Source organism: Anabrus simplex, chromosome 8 (assembly GCF_040414725.1).
Source record: "Anabrus simplex isolate iqAnaSimp1 chromosome 8, ASM4041472v1, whole genome shotgun sequence".
NCBI classification, from domain to species: Eukaryota; Metazoa; Arthropoda; class Insecta; order Orthoptera; family Tettigoniidae; genus Anabrus; species Anabrus simplex.
The window spans coordinates 166,746,498-166,752,497 of NC_090272.1; positions in this window are offsets into that span (position 1 = coordinate 166,746,498).

Here is a 6,000-nt window from a genome sequence, read left to right on the forward strand (position 1 = left end):
AGCGTAAAATGATATGAAATCATCTGATTACCCAAATCCATAGATACACCCCAAAATATATATCCGCGATGGGCACCTAATTAGATGCTTTTTTTGCTAAGGGCTTTACGTCGCACCGACACAGATAGGTCTTATGGCGACGATGGGATAGGAAAGGCCTAGGAGTTGGAAGGAAGCGGCCGTGGCCTTAATTAAGGTACAGCCCCAGCATTTGCCTGATGTGAAAATGGGAAACCACGAAAACCATTTTCAGGGCTGCCGATAGTGGGATTCGAACATACTATCTCCCGGATGCAAGCTCACAGCCGCGCGCCTCTACGCGCACGGCCAACTCGCCCGGTCCTAATTAGATGAAAAGGTAAGGAAATTTACCTCAAACTAGATGACCACAGGAAAACAAGGGTGCAGTAGCCTACATCACACACCACTAATAAACCTCTAATGGCAGGTAAAGAAATAGATTGATAACCAATGCTCAATAGGACTATGAAGACTGGAAAACACAGCACTACAAGACCCTCTAATCAATTGCAGGTCGATGACTTCAGTACGAACTTAGAATTGATCAGAATAACCTATACTTGTCTAGCAAGAACTCAACACGGTAAGACGAGAATAATATCTCAGAGATCAACTTCCCTGATACCATACCAAGGATAGGTAGGTCAACAGCCAGAAGTATTATAACATACTATAAGAATTTCATGATGACGTCAGAAAAATGGTTTATACAAACAAACCTAAGGATAGGAACAAGACATTACACTAGGAACCAGAAAATTGCATTTAACAATTAATATGCTCTCAGATGAGTTGCAGACATCAATAAATGAATCACAGCTAGTACTTCCATAACACAGAGGTAACATGAATAAAGGCAATGGCCCGCCTCATCAAGTGTTTAACCAATTAATAAATACCAACATCACAACCACAGCTTTACATAACTCTACATAAATGATTTTTCCAGAGAACATGTGCCATTCCCTGGAGGTTAAAGAAAAATTTACACTCCACGACACATGCCATCAAATCACTATGTAATTACAATAAACTGCACGAACAATTCCACGATATCGTCACACACATTATTCCCAACAAAGGATCAAAACCATATCAACAAAATTAAGAGGAGATAACTCCTCAGGTTAAGAATCCTTACTCGCTAGATAATCAATGAACAACTCAATTTCACACACTCGTCAGATAAATCACATACACAAATTGGTCAATGGTAATACTTACTCGTAATCAACAGGAATGTACCCACGGAAAGAAAATTTTAAATAGTCAACCACCATTACAACTTATCTCGCTCATTGAAATAGAGACTAAAGGTAGATAAGCAACTTCACAATCAAACGAATAACACCTGATCGCAATACGAAAATCCATCAAGATAACCTTTAACTGTTTACTCAATTCTAGATTACTACGGTTGAGACGATCAGCACAGTTCAACCAAAATACAGAAAATTCCCTACATCAACACACATGCATCATTCAAAATTCTATGCCCCACACCACATGTTCATTAATTCCATGAACAATATCGTTAGTGATATCCCAAATTTAAAGACGATCATGTTTAATCGAAACGATAATTGGGCAATTACCCTCAAGATGCCAAATTTAGAATTAACCTATACCAAACACAACAATTATACGGGAATTCAAGCAGTTCTCACTTGAGAGAGGTGGACTCTTCTTATCCTTTTGGCAATAGGATCACTTACCAGCGTAGATACTGGACTTGAAAAATGCAAGATGGTACAAGGACCTTGGGATCTAGGAGCTAACTTAGAAGAGAATTTATTAATAGCTTTGCTAATAGGGTAACACTTAACAAAGACTTGATCTCCAACCGTCAGCTTAGTGAATTTTCGCCCCTTGTTTTTCCGTACCTTCTCGTATGACACGGCTAACTTGGCCTTGGCTTCATCCCACACCTTACGAACATTACAAGGAGTAGATAGGTCTGGTAACAGTTCCTTAATATGAAGGAGCAGTGTTCTCCCCAGAAATTTTTGTCAGCCGGGTGGCAGGAATAAGTAGCCGGGTGGGGGAATACTACTTCAAAAATGAGTGATATAATTTCAATAAATAAATTGTTTATTCCCCTCCGGTTGATATAGGTGGGGCACATGCTTGGATTGACAATAATATCAGAGAGGTAAACATAAACTGAAAATTGTTTTCACTGTTACCACCAACAAGACAAAATAAGATATATCTCTTTCTACCATTAAAAAATTGAAATTTACTTTTAGCATGACATTTTATATGTTGTTTCTTCTTTTCTTCTTTGAGGCCCAGTTGTCTGCAGCTCTTATATAATTGAATTCTGTTGAGTCTGGTCCCTCTAGTGAAATCAGCATCAAATTGTTGAGTGTGCTCTGCTTCATGCGATTCTTCAAAGAGATTTTAACTCTCTTCAAAGCCGAAAATCCCCTTTCACATTCAGCTGTGCTCACAGGTCTGGACAGTCCAATAGCAGCTAGTCTTGCTAAATTTGGAAAAGATTCCTGAAGCTAGCATATTGTTGCAAACTTCATCATTATTTGTTTAGGTCTTAATCCAATGTAGGACTCTCCTTGGAACATTTTTGATGCAACAGACCATTCCAGTTTAGCGCTATTGTAATTTATGACTGGAGGGCTTCCCATTTTAGAGTAGAAATCAAGAAGCAACTCAGAAGCTTCATTCTGATCTTGACTTTTTGCATTAAACACTCTTGAAAAGCAGGAAATGATGGGCATATCTGAAAATCTGTGTTCTAGATGCTGGATAACAGTATCTATGTACTTGTTATAAATTGTTGTCTTGAAGGTCACAACATCGACATCTGAATAAGTGATGTGGAAGTCTGACCATTCACCAGCAAGATGGTGACAGAGACTATGAAAATGATTTCCTGGAGTCTCTTTCAATTGTAAGATGCTGAGTTTTGTGGCTTCTAAGATTGGTTCAATTTCTGTCAAGTCAATATCTTGCGTTTGCCAAGCTCTAGACAATGTGAATAGAAGAGGCAAGATATCTGAAAGCATCATAATTGCAGCTAAGAAATTGTATGTGTTCATGTACTTGCTTAAGCCTTCAGCTGTAATATCATTCCTTTCAGTGGCCTCTCTTTCAAGTGCAGCAACAACACTCACCATAGACCTTCTTAGAGACTGTACAGCAGAGTCATGAGACAACCATCTAGTATCACTGGCCAATTTTAGTTTAATTTGAGGGCTATTCATGATATTCTGGATTTCAGTTAAACCAGCCATCCTGACTAAGGAATTTCGAAAAAAGAAAAAGAGTTGTCTTAAAATGTCATTAAACTTCACTAAATAAAGCATTTCAGCTGCTGCCTGGGCACTAGCAAGTGCCAATCTGTGGTTAATGCAGTGACAGTTCACCCTGAGTCAATTTGTTTCCTCTCTTAGCAGTGTTGCTACTCCCTTTTGCTTACCAATCATGACAGCTGCCCCATCAGATCCTAGACCTACCAAATTACAAGTTTTTAACCCTAAATTTTCAAGGATTTCAGTTAGTTTATTTGTTATGGTCTCAGCTTTACCATCAATGATGTTGCAGGTTGACACAAAACTAACATTAACCTCTTTTTCAAGTTGGCTGACATATTTTATGTACACAATAAGTTATTTCAGTACAGAAATATCTGCAGTTTCATCACACAGAACACTGAAATAATCTGCTGAATGTATGTTGTTTAATATTTTACATCTAATTTCTGAAGCTATAACATCAAGTAACTCCTGCATTATTCTTTCTGAAGTATAATTAGCATTATCACCAATATTAAGATGCTTTAGATATGTACAACCCATAGCCTCACAGGGTTTGAGCAATTTTCCGTATAGTGTAGTGTGTGGTAGCTCATTTTTTGCCAACCAATACATTGATCTTAGGGCTCCGAGAAAAGCATCTTTCTGTAAATTGTTTAAAATAGAAACTGATTTTTCTATTTGCCCAAATCCAGTTTCTTCGAATGCACGTCTTTCACGTAAGTTTGAACAGGAATTGGTATGCAGCTTGCTTTGTTCATGGTCAACTAAACTCTCCTTTAGAAGTCTTGCACACGGTATAGTCACCCAAGTCGCTTCCTTCTTTGTCGGTTTCTTCAATGAACATTTTATACATGTGGAAAAAAACATACCATGTTCTTTCACAATTAACCACGTAAATTGCTTAAACCAGTCATTACTGATGCCCGATAAGTGGTGTTTAGAAGAATGTTTCACTTGTGGTTTTTCATTTTGAATAATTTCCACTTCACCAGATGAGGCGGCCTCAGAAATGTCCTTTTCGGAAATCTCTCCTGGTGTTGAATTATTACTTTTACTAGGTTCTTTCTTAAAGGAACTTGGAAGAGTAGATGTTTGACGAGATTTCCTGCTGATTTTGAGAACACAGAATTTGGCGTCAAAAACACAAAGAAATGAAACGGGCAGTTCATTTAGGTAATTCCCGCCAAGAGATTGAAAATAATACCAATATTCGTGATGAATTAGAAAGTAAAGCACAAATGGAAAAAACTGACAACAATAGTTAAAATGTAATTAAATCGGAACTATAATTCAACTGAAGTCCATTGTTAGCAGTAGTAAATGTTAAAGAAACCAAAAGACCACCGAACAAAAAGATTTGCTTCGAAAACAACTAAGTTGGTGACACTGAACACTAACACATACTCTATCGATTCGTATATTTCATATTCGATTGTAGATCGATATTTTCCGTCAAAATGGCTGCCATAGCAAATGCGCAATACCAAATATTGTATTGAAGGATTTGGTAAAATACTGCGATAAGCTAGCGATGGAGTGGAGTCGAGAAAGTCTGTATCGAGTTGAGTTCTATGCCTGGAAATGGACACTGCGCCGGAATCGAGTCCATAGGAATACGCATCGGTATCTCTGACCGTTCGTAAAATTGCTTGTAACAACGAAACTAGCGGGAATGAAATCGTGATGTAACGAAGGAAGTATGTTTAAAATAACACTTAATGACTCCAAGGCAATGACATGATTCAATATATGCGAAGTACATATATTTCAAATCAAGAATAAAATAATGAACAAAACCCCAAACTCGGTTAAATCGTAACTTAGCATAATCTCAAATATTAGTGTGGTACCGGTATTCGCGTTACCACCTCATGAAATTAAGTATGGAAGGACTCAATGTCAGTAATTTCTATGTAGTTGCTAGTGATATTGTTGCCCGGCCGATCGGCTCAGACTTGTGGAGCTGGCCTTCTGACCCCAACTTGGCAGGTTCGATCCTGGCTCAGTCCGGTAGTACTTGAATCTGCTCAAATATGTCAGCCTCGGTAGATTTACTGGCACGTAAAAGAACTCCTACGGGACACAATTCCGGCACCTAGGCGTCTCCGAAAACCGTCAAAAGTAGTTACTGGTACGAAAAGACAACATTATTATTATCAGTATAACACTGTTAATTAATTCACCAAGGTGACTGGGAGGAAGCCGGTACCAAGCATCACATTGGGATGCATGACTTTAATAATGCTGCTGCAACATAATCCTCTCCAATTGATTCGTAAATGAATTTCTATATTGAGAGAATGTAGTTAGAATTTTGTGTTTTAGAACACTACTAATATATCACAATCACCATCTCGTTCTTATAATGGTCTCTAACGATCCTGGCCAATGTTATACGGTGTACTTCTTCCATTTGTATTGCATGGAATTTGTTCTAATCGTTACTAATTCAAGTATTGACAGAGAATTTTGAACTTCTGGTGTTCTACCGCTCGTTCATAATCGTGTATCATCGTGCTTGCCACTCCGTTGCTGTGGAGTGCCGTGCGGGTTTGTGACGTCATACGGAATCGAGACAAGTGCTCGGAAGCGATTCTACATATTCTCCTTGATTCTACGCTGATCCAAGAGCCGCTCACGCACAACGCTACGTTATAGCAAAGCAAAACACTTAAACTCCAATGTAATTATGCTGACAACA